General features: G+C 46.1%; 1 long non-coding RNA gene across 1 annotated transcript; it reads right to left on the bottom strand.

Moving 5' to 3' along the window:
- Window positions 1-16,938: 16,938 nt before the first annotated feature.
- On the bottom strand, window positions 16,939-19,969 carry LOC122173600 (uncharacterized). Its single transcript, XR_010599199.1, has 3 exons — window positions 19,387-19,969; window positions 18,757-18,852; window positions 16,939-17,148 (listed from the first exon to the last, which is right to left on the bottom strand). It is a non-coding gene; the product is annotated as an uncharacterized LOC122173600 (long non-coding RNA).
- Window positions 19,970-20,802: the final 833 nt, after the last annotated feature.

The raw sequence follows: 20,802 nt of genomic DNA on the forward strand, positions 1-20,802 counted from the left end.
GCCACAGTAACAAAGGCACAGAAAACACAGCTGCGACTGGTGTCCTGAAGCCGCCCAGGTCTGTGTGCCACTAGCCTGTGTACTGCATCGGTACCAGCTGAACTAAGCATGGGGTGGCATGGGATAGTGTCCAAACATGGAGAAAGAAATAAGGCTGCCATCTTTAGAAACCTTGGGCAGAGGACTGGAAAGTATCTCCATGAAAGTTTCATCAAGATCTCTCAGGAGGATACAAGGGACATCCCTATGTAGCTAAACAAACTGCTCCACGTGGCCCTCCCTGTCTAGCCCTATAGGGGCTTGAAGAGCACATGCCAACTCTACCTCTGTTTGTTGTAGCGCTACCTCTTCTCGTATGAACAAAAGAATGAAAAGTCCATACCTGTGTCTTGTTAAATTGGGGTTGGGCTGGGTGCCATCTTTACATTTAAACATTGTAAGGCAACATGCATGCACACACTCACCTGAGGTCCCTTCCCCTGCATTGGGCTTGCCTGTGCTCAGCTGGCAGGAGTGGCTTGACCATGGTGGAGTCTCAGACAGGTCCCGGTTTGTGGCATGGTCAGAGCTCCCCAACATGTCTCCCCCTCCTCCTCCTGCTCCTCTTCCTTCTCGCTGTTCACAGCAGGGGTCACTGTCTCAGGTTCCTCTGAGACGTCCACAGCGGTGTGCAGGGTGTTGGTAGGGTCTCCACCAAGTATGGCATGCAGCTTGTGCTAAAAGCAGCAGGTCTGTGGCTCAGCCCTAGGTCAATTGTTGCACTCCCAGGCCACAGGATACACCTGGCACGGTACCTTCGCTTTCATACAGCCCTGCTACTGATCCCCGCCGCCCCCTTTGGCCAGCAGCCCCGATGCAATCTGCTCATAGCTGTCCACATTTCTACAGCTGGTCCATAGCGGTGCACAACTTCTCCCCATGGGCCCAGAAGATCTAATAATTCGTGTCTGCTCCAGGCAGGACCGTGCCTAGTGTGTGGATCCAGCGCGGTCGTCTGAGCAGTTGGACACAGCCAGGGAGAGCTGCTAGGTTTGCTCGCCAAGCTGGACAATCAGAAAGGGCCTTTCAAAAATGTGTGGGTGATGTGATGGATGGCGTTTCTGGTGGTGTCATCTAATGGTTAGGGGGATAGTTCGCCATGCCTCCCTCTTTCCCCCGGGCCACCTTTACACCTGGTGGCGATCTGTCTTTTATGGGTTTTGACTCGTCCCTCTGCTCAGGTCACCCCTCAGTCTTATCAACCCCCAGTGGCACAGGGTTCCTAGGAAGATATGAGGTTCGGCTATTGACCCCCAAGCTTGTCCAATCCCTGCCAGGGATTTCAAACAGTATTTATCCTTTCCCTCCCTTTCCCAGAGGAGGACTCCAGAAGGTGATGGTTTCGTGCCCTTCTTCATGTGGGGAGGGGGTTGGTAGGGGAGCCCGGGCCATCTCATTCCACCAAGCTCCACCCCAGGGCCCTATAAGGGTTACCAAATGACCAGCACCCAGGCGAGCCTTAAAGCTGGCTCCCTCGGCTGTTTCCTATTGCCCACTCTCTTGCCAAAGTCTTGCAGTTGGTCTCAAAGCAATAAGAGAAAATATGCTAGTTGAACGGTCAGCCCCTCTAGGAGCAGCAGGCAGGCTCTCCCTCTCCAGGAGAAGGGTTCTGCAATGACCTTACTCAGGAGCTGTCAGGTAGGTTCCTCTCCCTGCCTTGTCATGCTCCTTCTGAGCTGTCTGTCTCTCTTTTAAGTGCCATCTCTATCTGGAATGTGCTCGGCAGGTGTGCTTGGATGAGGTCATCTGGGCCCAGAGTTTCTCCTTAACCACTTCAGTTCTAGTTTATACACCCATCACAAGGGGATTTTAAGGGAGGAGGAGGAAGGTGGCTTCCCATCTCTGTGACCCCTCGCAGTGGAGTTCACAATTGTGACCAGAGTGGACATGGTTCCAGGGAATGCGGCATTGTGGGAGAGCTGCTAGAGGATGTCAGGGTCGATGCAGGTCATGCAGTGTCTACACTCGTACAGCATCAACCTGAGTAGGTCAACCATGGCTTTAAGCCATTCAGGGAGGTTGTTTTACTCTGTTGCCATAATGGGACTCTTATGTTGGCCAGAGACAAATCTGAATGTAGATACACACACAAGTCTCCCTAACTTTGTAGTGTAGACCAGGTGTGAGAGAGGGAGTGACTCGGACAATGTCTTCACTTCAGACTTATCTCAAGTTAAAGCCTCCTGAGTTAGTCTAGTTCTAGTCAGAGTGGCCACACCACAAAACAACACATGTGCTACACAGAATGAATGGATAATTGCACAGGTTGATTGTACAACCAGTAAAGAGTGTTGGGTTAGTAGCTGGTGAGTGGTGCCAACTCTACTTGTAACCTACACCCCATGATGGATCAGTCGACAAGTTAAAAAGCCCCATCAGAAATGACTTAACATTTTTTGAGTGTGGCTGGGACTGAACTTACAACTCAAGTAAACTCTGCAGAGAAGCCCTTAGATTCTAATGACATCTCACAGCCCAAGTAAGGGTATGTCTACACTGCAAATCATCCAAAGTGTAACTCCCTTGACTTCCCTGAAATTACTCCAGATTCAAACCAGTGTAAGCGGGAAGACAATAAGGACCTCAATTTTTTAACGTATAGTTTTGTGCATGATGGATCAACTAGTATTGAGGTTGGTTAAAAGCCAGGTTGCAATCTCTGACATTCATACATCATGCTGCAGGGCCAGAAATTGTGGGTTTGTTTTTTTCACAAGGTTGCTGCTGCCAGCAATGGACTCATAAATGCCAAGTGTAATTAAGAGAGAGAAGACGGAGAGGTAATATCCTTTATTGGGCCAACTTCTGTTGATGAAAGATTCAAGCTTTTGAGCTCCACAGAGCTCTTCTTCAGTCTGGGAAAGGTAATCCGCATGAACAGCTAAATACAAGGTTGAGCAGATTATTAGGCATAAGAAACATATATTGAAAGAAGCCATTAAAAATGAAGTGGGCAATTAACACCTCTGCAGTTATAGGACAAAGGAGAGTTGGTGGATTACAGATTGTTGTAATTAACCAGTGGCTCTACTCAGTCCACGATTTTTGGTGTCTAGAAGAATTATGAATGTAAGCTCTCAGGCTTGTCTTTTGAAGCAGGTGTTATGCAGGTTTTGTTTGAGGATGAGGATTGAGAGGTCAGATATGGAGTGATCATTTTGTGAAAAGTGTTTCCCCACAGGTGACAGAGTATTTTTGTTTTTTACCATTTTTCTGTGTGAGTTCATTCAAGAACGTAGTGGTTGTCCTGTTGCACCCATAAAGTTGGTGTTGGGGCATTTGATGCATTGGATGAGGTACACCACATGTGATAGGCGTGCGTAGGACCTGTGGATTTGAAAGGTGTGCTGTGGGGGGTATTGATTATAATCACCACTGGTTGGCCAGACCCAAAGAATTATCTCCACAGAATCAAATGCCAGGTCCCCATCTAGCAATTACCACGCTCTGTGGAATGTCCTGGCAACCACCACAGACCCCTCATTGTGCTTCTCCAATATAAGGACAGGAAGGATGGTCCCGGAGCTAGGGACCAGCCTGAGACTTGAGGACCTGGCTTCAATTCCAGGTTTCACCACAGACTTCTGGTGTGAAGCTGGGCAAGTCATTTAGGCCCAGTCCCTTAAAGTTTCTTAGGCATCTAAGGCCATCCTTTAGGTGCCACTGTCATTTTCAAAGCTGCTGCTCAGCTGCCACCTAACTCCACAGGCACCTAAATCCCCTTGGCCGACCCCACAGCTAATGGCTTTTTCACAGCCCTCACTCAAGCCCAAACTCTGGAGGTATGTAGTGGGATTTTTCAACTCAACAGGAGAATGCCTATTTTTGATAGGGACCTAATCTTATAGGTGGGCTCTGAGCATGCCTAAGACCTGTTACCCCAACATCAGGAAGGCCAGAGACAGGCTATGGTTAGGTGGGGAGGGGGTAGCAGACCATCATCAGAAAGGACGGCCCAGAGCTCAGGGAAACATAGGGTGAGCGTGAGAAAGATATTGAGGAGCAGACTGAAAGAGAGTGAGTCTTGGCTTCTATGGCATGGGCTACCTAAGCGACTGACCCTGCTTAGAAGCCTAACTCCAGGAGAGAGTTTGTGACTGGGGATCCCAAGCAGAAGGAGGCACCTATCTCTGGCCCATCATTGTCCTCCATGCAGCGTTACATTGTAAGTTTGGTGAGTGAGAGATCACGCTGTGCAAAGGACACCATTTTGTAGAGTAGTTCTTCTGGGATGGCAAACGTATTCAGGGGCCAGACGAAATCATCCCCATGGGCTGGTTTTCCCTGTCGGCTGTTACTCAAAATTGGGCCAGCTAGTAAGCGTAGGGAGGACTAATGACCCACCAGAGTTAGGCAGAAAGCAGCGTGTTTATTTACTGATAGCTAATATGGGGTGGGTGTCACACTCACACTCGCATACTCACGCTCTCAGGACAGGCACGGCACTGGAGATGTCAGGATCCTTCAAGGTAAGTGTCCCATAGCGCAGTGATGGACGGTGTGATGAAGGTAAGTCTTCCCGTGGCACGATGGAATGCAATGCAGCGAACCACTGGCCAGGCGGTCCGGGCGATGGGCTGTTTAACCAGCCCATTCATCCCACAAGCATTCCAGGAGGAGGGGGAGGGCGAAAGCCACTTCACAGATATTCAGAGAGGGAGAGGAGACAAAAGGGAGGGGAAAGTATAACAGACCTTTTGAGCATACAGGTTATATATAGCATAGTCATACAGATCACTTCTGCTCCTACAACATAGGCCACCAGTTGAAGCGCGATGAGCCAGGTGCACCAGGTCACCTGCTTAGGCCTGCCTAAGCCCCTCTCTCCTCCCCACTGCTCTCCTCAGCTTTTCACTCCTGACTAGATTAGCCAGCTCCCCACTCAGCTGGCCTGCTTGTGCAAATCCCACTGGGCGGCAGGGCTCTAATGGTTAGGCACAGGGCCGGCTCCGGCTTTTTTTGCCGCCCCAGGCAAAAAAGCCTCCCGCCGCGCCCCACCCCCACCCTGAGCGCAGCAGGGGAGGGCGGCGAGCCCGGCCGGGGCTCTGCTCTCCCCGGCGGCCAGAGCGTTGGGGGGAGGGCGGCGAGCCCGCCACGGCTCCGATCTCCCCGGCGGCCAGAGCTGGAGTGCCGCGCCGCCCCCCTCCAGGTGCCGCCCCAAGCATTGCACGAGTCAGTAACACAACGCTTAAGTACCTTTAAGGATCTGGACTTAGTCTCTCTCTGTGCCTCCGTTCCCCATCCTTAAAATAGGGGTAACAGCACTTCCCTCCCTCACCAGGGTGTTGAGAGGAGAAATACATTAATGATTGTGAGACGCTCAGAAGCGACAGTAACAGGGGACAGATAAGTACCTTAGCTAGCATACCAGAGGATCTGCTTTCTTCTCGTTCCACACACAGGATTGCAATACTTGTTAGCTTGAAAATGGCACAGGAATCAAATGAGTTCTAGGGAAGAGAGGAAATAAGGAAGCCAGCCACAGTCCATTGTGAAAACTGCCCAGAAGGCTTTGAGGCTGGAAAAAGTGCAAAGGACCCTGGGAGATACTTACCCACAATGCAATGCCATTCAATGTATGTGAGCAGAATGCGATGTAGACACAAGCCTCGCACTGCGATATGGCTTGTGATAGTGTGAATGCACAAAACCAATTTAATGCAATGGTTTAGCTACATTGGTAGAAGATAAAATAGTGCAACATTTGTGTGTAGACAAGCAATAGGAGTAATGGGGACTCACAATCAACCGTATAGAGACCCCAGTGCCCTAGTAGCTGAGCACCTAAACCAGTGTAAATTCAGACTGGCAATCAGTAAATAATCCCCACCATAAGCACTGTGGAGGAAAAAGTTTGCTAGGGCCTAAACTTTAGTTGGCTCGGGCCTGAACTTTGGTTCAGACCTGAACATTAGTTAAGTCTATTGTAGGTGAAAGGTTTTTAGAGGCAGAATAGAGGAAAAGTATAAAAGCAGAACTATCTATAATTATAAGACCTGTGATTCATAGTGCTGCATTGACAGTTTTGGGGAAGTCTGGAAATCGCAGTAGGACAGACTGTGAAAAACAGGAAAGCTTAGAAACCGCAATAAGGCAGACTGTGAAAAACAGGAAAGCTTGTTAAGCTATATTCCTTTTATGGAGAGTGTATTCCAAATATGGCAATAATGCTGATAAGACAGTATGTATTATGTAATTGTGGTTTTATGCTATATAAGCTGTGCAAGATTCTGTAATCAGGGGGATTGCTAGTTTACTGGTACCCCCCATGCATGCATGAAAATAAAAAGGCCTCAGGCGATTCTGATTCAAACACAACGCGTGGTCATTTTTCCACAACAGCACCATTAGACAGTGTTAGCACATCGTAAAGGAAGAGGTGAAAGCCACATTGCTTGGGACATTTTCCACTAGACTGCACAGGACACAAGGCAATGGACTGCTAAAATCAATCTGGCACTGGTCCCGAAGGGCAGACTAGATGACCTACCTACCTGTTCTTTCCTGACGTCTGATTTTCACGAGTCAATGATTTCTATGTTGTGAACACTCCTGCGAAGCACAGGGGCCTGCCTGGATAACACAGTCGTCTTTTCTGGCCCTACGTCATCTGTATAGGTGGAGGATTAGAGGAATGAAAAGACGTGTTGCTCTGATGTGTTGGCTCTGCCCTGAGAGCCGTAGCCTTTCAGTTTATTCTGGAGTTGCTGGGGAACCTCCCTCCTCCTCACCACCTGTTTCACTGTTTATTCAGTGGGGCAGACACTGTACAGCAGCAAGGGGACCCTTGACTTTTACAGCAGGTACAAAGATAATTATCTTTTCAAATCAGGGAGTAGATAACACACAAAAACATCAAGGAGGAGTCCTTTCAATTGGGCTGGTTTCTTTCCCAAGTTACTCCTGATGATTTCCTCACTCCTCAAGGCTTTCAGCTTGCTCTTCATGCCCGTGCTTTTCCATGGGCCTCTATCTCTCTTCTGCCCAGGAGCCTGCAGGGTTCCATGTTCCTATACCCACCTTTAATGATTCCTGGTGGAGTCCTGCTGCCGCCTTTGGGTTTATTCTCATGACCAGCAGGAATTGTTCAGATGCAGGATGCATCGCTCACCAGCACACAGGAGAATTTAAACCAAACAACCAGTTAACCAGCAAATCCCCAATCCCCACTTATAAAGAAATAACACAGCTGGATTGTTAGATACCTATCTGTGTCACTTTTCTGAGCATAAATGTATATTAACATACTGTGGCCAAGATTTTCCAAAGCAGCAAGTGATTTTAAAGGCCTCACTTTGGGGGCACTCAAACTGGCACACCTTCAAGGGGCCTGTTTTTTTCCCAAAAGAACTGGCCACCTGTCCTCTGACACTCAAGACCTTTCGAAGGTTTCTGAAGTTGTGCACCCAAAAATCACTGATCACTTTTGAAAACCTTGGCCCTAGGCTATTGCTTTGTTTATTTTCTATTTGTAATTCACGCTGTATGATTTGTAGGGCTAGTTTTAAAAAAGGGGGGAATTGTCTTCTAGGAAAATTTTTTGACAAAATGAATTTTGTTTTATTTTGTTGGAAATTTTTCACTGAATTTTCTGATTTTTTTTTTAACAAAACTGTTCAATACAAATATTTTATTGTGATTTGAATCAAATGGGGTAGAAATTTTGTCGGGTTTGTGGTCTTACCCACCACCAATGGATAAAAGGGGGAATGAGGGAGGGAATGAAGGGTTTATTGGGGCAGGGACTGTTTGTACAGCGCCTAGCACAACTGGGTTCTAGTCCAAGACTGCGGCTCCTAGATACTACCACAAAACAAATAACAATAACTAATAATAATTATTTCTTTCCAGTGAGATAGAATTGGAAAATGTTCAAACCATTCCACAATTTTTGATTTTTTGATGAAATGTTTTGAAATGAACAATTTTTGTTTTGATTTTAATCAAACGGAACAAATGAAAAATGGTTCAGTTTTCATTTTTATGGTCTTTCCCCCTTTTTTCCCCCTCTCTTTTCTCCTTAGAAGGAGAAAAAAAAATATTTGTCTTTCTCCCAAAACTGTAGGGGGCGATAGCTCCCACAGATGTGACATCTGCACAGCTACTATTTAATACTGAAATAGATCAAGAGGTGGATGGATGATTGACAGAGTCAATAGAAAAGACATGCTCCTCAGGGGACAACCATCAGATCATAAGAACATAAGAAAGGCCATACTGGGTCAGACCAAAGGTCCATCTAGCCCAGTATCCTGTCTACCGACAGTGGCCAATGCCAGGTGCCCCAGAGGGAGTGAACCTAACAGGCAATGATCAAGTGATCTCTCTCCTGCCATCCATCTCCACCCTCTGACAGACAGAGGCTAGGGACACCATTCCTTACCCATCCTGGCTAATAGCCATTAATGGACTTAACCACCATGAATTTATCCAGTTCTCTTTTAAACTCTGCTATAGTCCTAGCCTTCACAACCTCCTCAGGTAAGGAGTTCCACAAGTTGACTGTGCGCTGCGTGAAGAAGAACTTCCTTTTATGTGTTTTAAACCTGCTGCCTATTAATTTCATTTGATGACCCCTAGTTCTTGTATTATGGGAATAAGTAAATAACTTTTCCTTATCCACTTTCTCCACATTACTCATGATTTTATATACCTCTATCATATCCCCCCTCAGTCTCCTCTTTTCCCAGCTGAAGAGTCCAAGCCTCTTTAATCTCTTCTCGTATGCAGTTCCAAACCCTTAATCATTTTAGTTGCCCTTTTCTGAACCTTTTCTAGTGCCAGTATATCTTTTTTGAGATGAGGAGACCACATCTGTACGCAGTATTCAAGATGAGGGCGTACCATCGATTTATATAAGGGCAATAATATATTCTCAGTCTTATTCTCTATCCCCTTTTTAATGATTCCTAACATCCTGTTTGCTTTTTTGACCGCCTCTGCACACTGCGTGGACATTTTCAGAGAACTATCCATGATGACTCCAAGATCTTTTTCCTGACTTGTTGTAGCTAAATTAGCCCCCATCGTATTGTATGTATAGTTGGGGTTATTTTTTCCAACGTGCATTACTTTACATTTATCCACATTAAATTTCATTTGCCATTTTGTTGCCCAATCACTTAGTTTTCTGAGATCTTTTTGAAGTTCTTCACAGTCTGCTTTGGACTTAACTATCTTTAGCAGTTTAGTATCATCTGCAAACTTTGCCACCTCACTGTTTACCCCTTTCTCCAGATCATTTATGAATAAGTTGATCGGTCCGAGGATCAAAGCAACATCAAAGGGAGCATGGAGCGGCTTAACTGCCTCCGAACTATATCTGAAACAGTCCAAAATCCCCTGCACGATCCTGCATCTGATTGATGACTCATAAATATACGGAATCTCCATCCCCTTAAAAATCCTTACTCTGCCGTTGGCTCTCTTGTCTCCGCAGGTTCACTGGGATCCCACCCAAAGTTTGGCCATGATGATCCTTTATTTTCTGTTAGCTTTTGTCTTCTTGGGTTTTCCAGACCCAGAATGAGGCCATGGCCATGGCAAAGAATGAGTTCCAGGCACAAGCTCTAGACTAGATAGTAGGAGAGGCCCAAGATGAGGTCACGGCAGAGGATGCTGCTGCTGCTAATGTGTCATCTCCAGGTAAGATGCACACTAGATATGAACATAATGTATTAATGGAAAAGATATTCCTTGGTCCTGGGCAATAGTTAGAAGGAATACAATATTGGATCTGATAATACGATACAAAGTTATACCTGATGCCCAGACAACTCTGGTGTGTTTGTAGCACAACAAAGAAGGCACCCAGATACTATGGTGATGGTCAATAGTGTAAAACCCTCCGGGAGGTAGACAGAATAAAAGAAAATCCCTTTAAGATAGCATTTACACTAAAAATGATATAGAAACAGAATAGGGAGAACTGTTGGAGAAATTGTGGTGAAAGAGGTGACTTCTTTCATATACAGGGGACACGTCTGGCTTTTAAAGAGTATCAGGCCGTGATTTGTAACCATATATTACCAATTGTTAAATTTTTATTGCTGAATGGTCATTTGGCAAGTTGTCCTAGGGCTTCCCAGTGGAAATGGTCACGTGCAAAGACCTGAAGAATGAATCTCTCATTTGCTAGTAGCTGCTATCGAGACTATTGGACGTCTCTCACTGGAAGAGCAGCCCCAAATTGGAGGAATGGTTAAAAAATGAGAGCTGACAGCTTTGGAAAAATTATTGTATCAGGTACGTAGCTAGCAAAATAACTAGAGGACAAGGAGGTACTTGGTTATTGGTTACATTGATTCAATAGTCAGACAGATCACACTCACTCACAAAAAACATTGCATCTGAACATATTTTTGACTATTAATAAGCTTGACAGAAAGCTCTAAGTAAACAGAATTTTTTTTTCCAGCAACATTCTCAGAAAATCCCCAGAGGCAACGTTTCCTGGGTGCTGCAATGGAGTTTGTCCTGTAACAGACATGGCTATTCCTTAGCAAATAGAAAAATAGGCTGAATATAGCACTGCACGATGGTTCTCTAAACAGAGAGTCTATAGTAATGACCTGTACATTTCCTAAAACTTCCTGCACAAACAACAGTGAGCTTTGATTATTAAATCCAATAGAAATAGCCAGAGGTTTATTTTTTAAAGGTTATAATTTAGTGTGGAGCATTGTTAGTTTTGTGCGCTTCACACAAGAAAACTATCTGAAGAAACCACAGGGCACAGTGGGGTCCCATCTAACCATCTTTGCTAAATATACACAAACATGTGTGGCCTCGCTACATACATACTGCTGCTCTGGGTGGTTGCTGGCAGCTTCTAAAGCACAGACGTCAGTGAGCGTCACTAGAAGATTCACAAACTATTTAAAGGGTTACTTCACTGACATCATTGGGGATACTCCAGGTTTACATTGGCACAACTGATAGAAGAATTTGGCCATTATATTTACGTGTTCACATGGTCATGCCATTAACGAAATAGCTGTGGCAATTTTCATCATGACTGTTTACCTGAAATATGACTGGGTCTCTTTGCCTTTATTTTTTTTCAATTGTAATTAAATGAGTGTTCATAATCTTTCCTTTGTGCAAATCTGATACCACTAGGAGAACCAAGACTTTGTAGAAGGGCACTGGGTGTTTTCCAAATCTGTGGCTGCTCCTGGAAGGAGACCACAATTGGGTGGTGTTCCAGAGGGGTGTCTTGCTGCAGAAAAAGGTCTTAAAGACACCACAGCATGAGAACTGAAGAAATCCAGAATCCAGAAAGTAGTTTGTAGTAGCCGAAGAGTTGTAATTCATAGTTCAAATGTCAATCATTTTCAGTGATATCAGTGTGTGTGCTGTTTTTATTAGTATATTATTATCCCCCAGTGTTGCATCATGGGGATTTTTTCAGATAGCCTTCACAATGTGCAAGATCTTTAAGCATAAAAAGGGGAAAGCTACTGTCTAAAATTCCCACGAGTCGCCAATAAATCGTGACCATGAACTGACTCCATAGATTTGGATAGTCAGGAGTTTTGTTAAAGCTGCTGCAGAATTCCTGAATCTTAGGTGCTCTAATGAACTCATTCTCCTTTGACTTTCCTTACAATTCTCTCAGTGCCTAAAAGCGCTATCTTCTGGAGGTCACTGATCATGATGTCTTGCAGTCCTCACATGTTCTTGGGTGTCCCTAGCCTCTGTTTGCCAGAAGCTGGGAATGAGCGACAGGGGATGGATCACTTGGGGATTACCTGTTCTGTTCTGTTCATTCCCTCTGGGGCACTGGGCATTGGCCCATGTCGGAAGACAGGATACTGGGCTAGATGGACCTTTGGTCTGACCCAGTAGGGCCATTCTTATGTTCTTATGGGTTGCTCATTCATACCCTTAGGAATATTATTATTATCATAGCACCTAGGAGCCCCACTCAAGGACCAGGGCCCCATTGTGCTAGGTGCTGCACAAAGACAGAACAAAAAGACAGTCCATGTCTCAAAGAGTTGACAATCTAAGTATAAGACAAGATAACTACATGTGGTTTGTCCCTTTTGTGGTTAGTTGTTGGATGTCTGCGGGTATATCCACCCAAAAGCTAGAGGTGTAATTTCCAGCTGTACATACACATAGTAGCTGTGATTGATATAATGCTCTAAAAATAGCAGTGTAGCTACTGTTGTCAGTCATTGGCTGCAAGTATGTTCTCTCTCCGTGCTGCACTGACTCTGGCCAGATGGCCAGTTCAGTCAAAGTCTGCTGTACAGGCTAAGAAGACCACAGACTCAGTTCAGTAGTGATGGAGATTGGCCAGGTTTATTGCCAACAAAGCACAGTAATAGTACCCCATAGACTGTACAGGGATACTAAGACATGTATGCCCATGACAATGGACCAGCTCAATGAATGGTGGGATTTTCCATTCTCCCCTCGGCCATACAAAGACATCCCCTCTGAATGGTTGGCAGATAACTGATTGTACTGGGGAGTGTGAAGCATGAAATGGGCAGGAGGATAGCTGGATGGCTGTGGCTGGAGGGTGCCAAGGATGGACTGGGGACACAGGATGGAGTGATGGGGCTGGGGAAGAATAGCAAAGAAACAGAGGGAGAAGGGAGGAGTGAGAAGGGAACGCCAAGGGCAGAAGGTTTCTGGGGATGTTTTTGGAGAGAGAATAGAATATGGGGCTTGGGTGAGAGCAGGAAGAGAGAGTATGGGATGATCAGAACATGGGAGAGGGAACAGAGCAGAAGAGGGGGAGCAAAGGGAAAGATGCAGCATGTTGCGGAAGGGGGGATAAAAGGGAGCTGGAAGAGAGGACCAGTCCTAAGAGTTGAGTGGGGTGAGGACAGGAATGAAGAAGATTTCAATGGGAATAGACAGGTAAAGAGAAAACTGGGAAGGCAGAGCCTGAAGGAAGAGATTTTACTGTCATAACCAACATGGCAAGCCCAAAGGTGCCAGGGCTCAGCCTTGGCAATCCCTGTCACAAATTAAACACCGTATTTACTCCATGATTAAATCTCTCTTCTGTTTAAGCAAGGGAGTGTAGTTGGTTACATTTAATTAGCCCAACTGTGGTTCATGTGATTATGATTGGAACCAATTATGGGGAACCAATGATTGCTCATCTAATTAGCCCACGCCCAAGATGCCCAGAAGAGCATACAACGACCTATTCTGAATGACTGCACAATCGATTGAGAGTGAAACTTTGTTTTGGGATGAAGCTTGGAGAAGAATGTCCACTTTTTTGTTTTCTTTAACAATAGGACCCGGGAGTCCTGGAGGGAAACCAGTCCATAGGGGGAGGGGTGTCCTACATTGGGAAAGTAAGAAACCACCTTTTCTGACACTTAGCACTCCATGAAGACAAATGCTGTCGTGATTAAAAATGTGACAGGAGGTGAAGCACCATAGGCTAAATCTGAATTTAAACACAAACGTTCCTGTCTATACTTGTTAGTTCAAATAATGCCTAACTGTTACATCTAGCAGTTTTTATCAGTAGACCCCAAGCACTTTTCAAAGGAGGTCAGTATCATTATCCCCATTTTACAGATGGGGAAACTGAGGCAGAGACAGGTGCTGTGACTTACTTAAGGTCACCTAACAGGCTAGAGCCAGAAATAGACCCCAGGTCTCCTATAGTCCAGTCCAGTGCTCTAGCCACTAGGCGGCACTGACTTCTCTGTTCAGACATTAACACCTCTTCTAACACAACACTTTTTCCTGTAAAGACCAGTCCCTCTAGAGATGGTTCTTCCAGAGGTCACGGTAAAGGGCTGTGAGGGAGAGGTGGGAGCAAGCAGGAGTATATGGGTCGAGAAAAGCAGCTAGTTTGAGGAGAAAAGCTGGAGGTAACAATAGTTTGCTGTTGTACAGAAATGGGAAAGCAGCTGTGAGCTCCATTGTTTCTCCCTCTCCATGGGAGGACCCCATGTGTCTGCCTCAGTTACACCCAGAGTTGCAAATCTATTCAGGTTTCCATATATCCCAAATACCCAGGCTGATAAGTTACCCTTGGGGAAATACACACACACACACACACACGGTAATACTGGTGCAAGAATTGTTTATAATTATAGACCATGATTTCAGAATCGCTTGATGTTAATTTATATGGACAGATTTTGTCTGGATGCTCTGAATCCCCTGTCTGAAGTTCTTCAATCTCCACTCAGTGCATTCTTTACTTTTATTTTGAACAACAAGGTACCCTACGAAAACACATTCCTATGTTTCCTTCATTCCTACGGCACCGAAGCGGTCGGCAAATACCACGAGCCTGCAGGCACTGAAAGGGGCTGTCAGGAACATCGGAATCTGCAGAAAGAAAAAGAACCTTTGTGACTTTTGTATTCATAAATTTGAGATCTGGGAATTTCAGAACAAGAGAGACAGTCCATTTAGCAGGTGTTGAGCACAGGTAAGTCAGCTACAAATGGTCTGAAAGCATTATCCTTACAGCCAGACTATCAGTCATAATTATAAACCCATACAACTGCTACCAGTAACACCACGGAGACAGACAAACCATTCTGGATTAAACAATCAAACCAAATAACTTCCTATGTTAACACATACAAAATAACTACAGCCTCTTTTCAATGAAATCCTTTCCCTTCTCCCGTGCCCTTCCCCCCACACAGAGGCTTTCTTCCATGGCTACCTTATGGATAAGCCAACATACGGGTTCATAGGGACCCTCTCTTTACAGTGGGTCAAACCAAAATCCTAGATATTATGAGACTTGAGTGTAAAGAGAGGGGCCACTTGCAAAATTGAGATGAAGATTTGGGGGCAGATTTGGAAAATCTTCAGTGTTCACCTGGGTTCACATTTGGAGGGGTAGGAGAGGCCCACCCTTAGTTCTTCTTCTTTTCCGTCACATGTTTAAAACAATCTAGAGCGTCACCAATGACTTTAAAATCAACCCCTAACATTGTGTAAGCCAATCAGACTCTCTCTCAAGAAAACTGCCCAAAATGGGGAACAGAAAGTCGGGCAACAGCGGAGGTGAAGATTGATGGCATAGCAACTGCCGAGCAGTGACAGAGCCAGTTTAAATATAACCCAGTGATAGTTTGGGCCTGGAATCTCTGAGGAGCTCAGGGGTGGACTGTCAATGCTCAGCACCCTCAATTCAGGCTGTTTAGCCAGCAGCCAGCAGGTCCCCACGGTAAATTTCAAAAGAGCCCATGCTCCTCACTAAATTCTTTTGAAATATCTGGCCACTTTGTATCCTCCAACGCACCAGATCTGTGTGTATGTGTGTATCAGGCACACTTTGTTGTATGTTATTGCTTACACACACACACTCACAGACATACATACATATACACACTTATACATAGCTATCTACAACAGTCTCTCCACAGAACATGGATATTGTTCTCTCACGTAATCAGATATTCCACTGGCAAACATATTTTTCTCCATCTTACCTTCGGCAACATCAACATCTTCCACTCCTATCCCATCATCCTCCGCAGCATCTAGGTTTTTGGGCTCATCTTGTGGCACATCCCCGGGAACGGGCGTGGGACTGGCCTGGACATGGAAAACCAAGCAAGCAACAGCAAGGAGAAGGTAAAGGGTCTTCATGGCTGAAGATTGGCTGGATCACAGAGTCACTGCAGAGAAGAGGCACGGAGAGACAGTGAGACTGATGCTCCTCTGAAGAATGAGGAGGGAGAGTCCTTGCATTTATCCAGTTTCATCAGGAGGAAAGAAGATTAATTTACCATGTGGGGATTTTTAGGGTGCAGCTCTGGCGTCCATGAAATTGCTCCAAACCCCCTTTGATGTTGCTCTTATCTGGCCACTCTGCCCTCAGTATGTCATCTTTTCTATTGACAATCACTCCCTGGAGATAGGCCCTCCTGCTCCTCAGCTGTGTGACTATCTATTGGCTGTTGTACAGCTGTCACTTCTGAAGGATCCATTTTTTTCTCCCTTTTACCAGATAGCATCATGTTTAATTCATTCATTTAATCATAAACAAACACACGGAGCTGCTCCTAACTCAGTCGCTAGGCACCTTTGGCCATCGGTTACAAACCATCACAGACAGCACAGCCCTCCCAACATACAATATCCCGCCAGGATCCTCAACTAATCCCCATCACCCCCAGCCATCTCCAGCCTCCCAATATTCCTTAATGAAACCCCAGCCCCAGCTCTCTGCTCCTTCCCTGAGTGCCTGCTGAGGAAACTGGGCTTTTCAGCATGCCCAGATGGCTTGTAGATTCATGCTGTTGCAGATGGAGGTGGGTAGTGCATTCCAAAGCTGCAAAAGCCTTGGCAACACTTCACTCCCTAGTATACCAGGGAGCAGCAGCTCGAGTGGCCATGCTGACTGGAGCAGCAATGGCACGGGGGGGGGGGGGGGGGGGCGTGGTGGTCTTCCATGTAGGATCATCCAGGCAGTGTTGGGATTTATAGGCCAGAACCTACCCCTTCTGCTCCACCTGGATGCCGGCTGGAACGGTATTTTATATAGGTTGGAAGCTCTTTGGCTTAAAGTTTCCTTCTTTTTCTTCTGTTTCCGCAGCGCGTAGCACAACGGAGGCTTGGTCCCTGACTGGGGCTCTGCAGTGCTACCGCAATACAATAATAACAACACATATTTCTATTGCTTTGCTTCCAGAAATGGAGAGCCCAGGGATAGACCAGGCCACGTTCTTGCAAGTGTGAAGGTGCAAGAACCGTCCCCTTCTTGGGCCCCTGACACAATGAGTAGAGATAATCAGCCTCCTCACCCTGGAGCGTGTGTGTGTAACTCACTGGTCCGTGTATGTTACAGGTCCCCCTCAGTGCCCAACTTGCAAAGGAAGTGAGACATTACAGCCTCAACTGGAGAGTCTTGGCTGTTTAACTCAAGCTATAACAGCTCCTGCTGTTAGCTCTGCAGCTCTTCGGTTCAATCGCGGGTGTATCAGCCAAGATGGCGGCTGTCACACATTTATTGCTGTCTCCTAGCATTCCAGGGGTGCAAACCACCTCAAAGTGGGAGGGATGAGAAGAAGATAGGGTAATTTATCCTCTCCTCATTGGCCAGCAGCGCTGTCTGGGCCCAGAATGTCCCTCAGGGCAATGTGCAGGCCTCCCCTACACAAAGGGAGACACAGTGATAACCCACACTGTGCAATTTCACTTATCTCTGTTAATGAGGCAAAAGTACCTGCAGCTGCACATTCAGGTCACCAGGGTGTGTCTTGCGGAGAAATTTCAGTGGGATAAGCCTGGCTCTTGTCAGGGGAGGGGCTTTGTGGAAGGACCTGCTTGGCCCTCCTCACTCCACATTGCTTCCCCTCCCAAAGACCCTGTCTCTGTCATGGCCAATGCCTGTATGAACTTTGCTGATACTGCCACACGACTTGCGACTATCTTACATAGAACCATAGAACCCATGTGCCACTGTCAGCAAAGTTCATACAGGCCTTGTCCAGCATAGAGACGGGATCTTCAGGAGGGGATGCAATACAGGGAGCAGAGGGCCAGGTAGGTCCTTCCACAGTTACCAGGCTCTGTGGAATATCCTGGCAACCACCACAGACCCCTCATTGTGCTTCTCCAATATAAGGACAGGAAGGATGGTCCTGGAGCTAGGGACCAGCCTGAGACTTGAGGACCTGGCTTCAATTCCAGGTTTCACCACAGACTTCTGGTGTGAAGCTGGTCAAGTCATTTAGGCCCAGTCCCTTAAAGTTTCTTAGGCATCTAAGTCCATCCTTTAGGTGCCACTGTCATTTTCAAAGCTGCCGCTCAGCTGCCACCTAACTCCACAGGCACCTAAATCCCCTTGGCCAACCCCACAGCTAATGGCTTTTTCACAGCCCTCACTCAAACCCAAACTCTGGAGGTATGTAGTGGGATTTTTCAACTCAACAGGAGAATGCCTATTTTTGATAGGGACCTAATCTTATAGGCGGGCTCTGAGCATGCCTAAGACCTGTTACCCCAACACCAGGAAGGCCAAAGACAGGCTATGGTTAGGTGGGGAGGGGGCAGCAGACCATCATCAGAAAGGACGCCCCAGAGCTCAGGGAAACATAGGGTGAGCGTGAGAAAGATATTGAGCAGCAGACTGAAAGAGAGTGAGTCTTGGCTTCTATGGCATGGGCTACCTAAGCGACTGACCCTGCTTAGAAGCCTAACTCCAGGAGAGAGTTTGTGACTGCAGATCCCAAGCAGAAGGAGGCACCTATCTCTGGCCCATCATTGTCCTCCATGCAGCGTTACATTGTAAGTTTGGTGAGTGAGAGGTCATGATGTGCAAAGGACACCATTTTGTAGAGTAGTTCTTCTGGGATGGCGAACATATTCAGGGGCCAGACGAAATCATCCCCATGGGCTGGTTTTCTCCCTGTAGGCCACCAGTTGAAGCACCATGAGCTAGGTGCACCAGGTCACCAGTTTAGGCACCTAAGCCCCTCTCTTCTCCCCACCCGTCTCCTCAGCATTTCGCTCCTGACTAGATTAGCCAGTTCCCCACTCAGCTGGCCTGCTTGTGAAAATCCCACTGGGCTCTAATGGTTAGGCATTGCACGAGTCAGTAACGCAACGCTTAAGTACCTTTAAGGATCTGGACTTAGTCTCTCTCTGTGCCTCCATTCCCCATCCTTAAAATAGAGGTAACAGCACTTCCCTCCCTCATCAGGGTGTTGAGAGGAGATGATTGTGAGGCACTCAGAAGCGACAGTAACAGATACGTACCTTAGCTAGCATACCAGAGGATCTGATTTCTTCTCATTCCACACACAGGATTGCAATACTCGTCAGCTTGAAAATGGCACAGGAATCAAATGAGTTCTAGGAAAGAGAGGAAATAAGGAGGCCACCCACGGTCCATTGTGATAACTGTCCAGAAGGCTTTGCGGCTGGAAACAGTGCAAAGGACCCTGGGAGATAATTACCCACAATGCAATGCCATTCAAACTATGTGAGCAGAATGCTGTGTAGACACAAGCCTCGCACTGCGATATGGCTTGTGACAGTGTGAATGTACAAAACCAATTTAATGCAATGGATTAGCTACATTGGTAGAAGATAAAATAGTGCAACATTTGTGTGTAGACAAGGAATAGGAGTAATGGGGACTCTCAATCAACCGTATAGAGACCCCAGTGCCCTAGTAGCTGAGCACCTAAACCAGTGTAAATTCAGACTGGCAATCAGTAAATAATCCCCACCATAAGCACCATTAGACAGTGTTAGCACATCGCAAAGGAAGAGGTGGAAGCCGCATTGCTTGGGACATTTTCCACTAGACTGCACAGGACACAAGGCAGTGGACTGCTAAAATCAATCTGGCACTGGTCCCGAAGGGCAGACTAGATGACCTACCTGTTCTTTCCTGTTTGATTTTCACGAGTCAATGATTTCTATGTTGTGAACACTCCTGCGAAGCACAGGGGCTTGCCTGGATAACACAGTCGTCTTTTCTGGCCCTACGTCATCTGTATAGGTGGAGAATTAGAGGAATGAAAAGGCCTGTTGCTCTGATCTGGTGGCTCTGCCCTGAGAGCCGTAGCCTTTCAGTTTATTCTGGAGTTGCTGCGGAACCTCCCTCCTCCTCACCACCTGTTTCACTGTTTATTCAGTGGGGCAGACACTGTACAGCAGCAAGGGGACCCTTGACTTTTACAGCAGGTACAAAGATAATTATCCTTTCAAATCAGGGAGTAGATAACACACAAAAACATCAAGGAGGAGTCCTTTCAATTGGGCTGGTTTCTTTCCCAAGTTACTCCTGATGATTTCCTCACTCCTCAAGGCTTTCAGCTTGCTCTTCATGCCCGTGCTTTCCCATGGGCCTCTATCTCTCTTCTGCCCAGGAGCCTGCAGGGTTCCATGTTCCTATACCCACCTTTAATGATTCCTGGTGGAGTCCTGCTGCCGCCTTTGGGTTTATTCTCATGACCAGCAGGAATTGTTCAGATGCAGGCTGCATTGCTCACCAGCACACAGGAGAATTTAAACCGAACAACCAGTTAACCAGCGAATCCCCAATCCCCACTTATAAACAAATAACACAGCTGGATTTTTAGATGCCTATCTGTGTCACTTTTCTGAGCATAAATGTATATTAAAATACTGGTTACAAAGTAGCAGCCGTGTTAGTCTGTATCCGCAAAAAGAACAGGAGTACTTGTGGCACCTTAGAGACTAACAAATTTATTAGAGCATAAGTTTTCGTGGACTACAGAAGTGGGCTGTAGTCCACGAAAGCTTATGCTCTAATAAATTTGTTAGTCTCTAAGGTGCCACAAATACTCCTGTTCTTTTTGCAGTCTAAGAGAGACTTCTGAACTCGAATTAATATGCAAATTAGACACAATTAACTTAGGCCTAAACAGAGACTGGGAATGGTTGGGTCATTACACTAATTGCATTTTTTCCCCCCATGTTAAGTTCTCCTCACACCTTCTATGGGTCATCTCGATTATCACTTCAAAGTTTTTTCTTCTGCTGCTACTGATAGCTCATCTCAATTGATTGGCCTCTTACAGTTGGTATTGGTACTTCCACCTTTTCATGTTCTCTGTATGTATAAATATCTTCTGTCTGTGTGTTCCACTCTATGCATCTGAAGAAGTGGGCTGTAGCCCACGAAAGCTTATGCTGAAATAAATTTGTTAGTCTCTAAGGTGCCATAAGTACTCCTGTTCTTTTTATTAAAATACTGTGGCCAAGATTTTCCTAAGCAGCAAGTGATTTTAAGGGCCTCACTTTGGGGGTACTCAAACTGGCACACCTTCT

The sequence above is a fragment of the Chrysemys picta genome, chromosome 3 (assembly GCF_011386835.1).
Source record: "Chrysemys picta bellii isolate R12L10 chromosome 3, ASM1138683v2, whole genome shotgun sequence".
NCBI lineage: Eukaryota > Metazoa > Chordata > Testudines > Emydidae > Chrysemys > Chrysemys picta.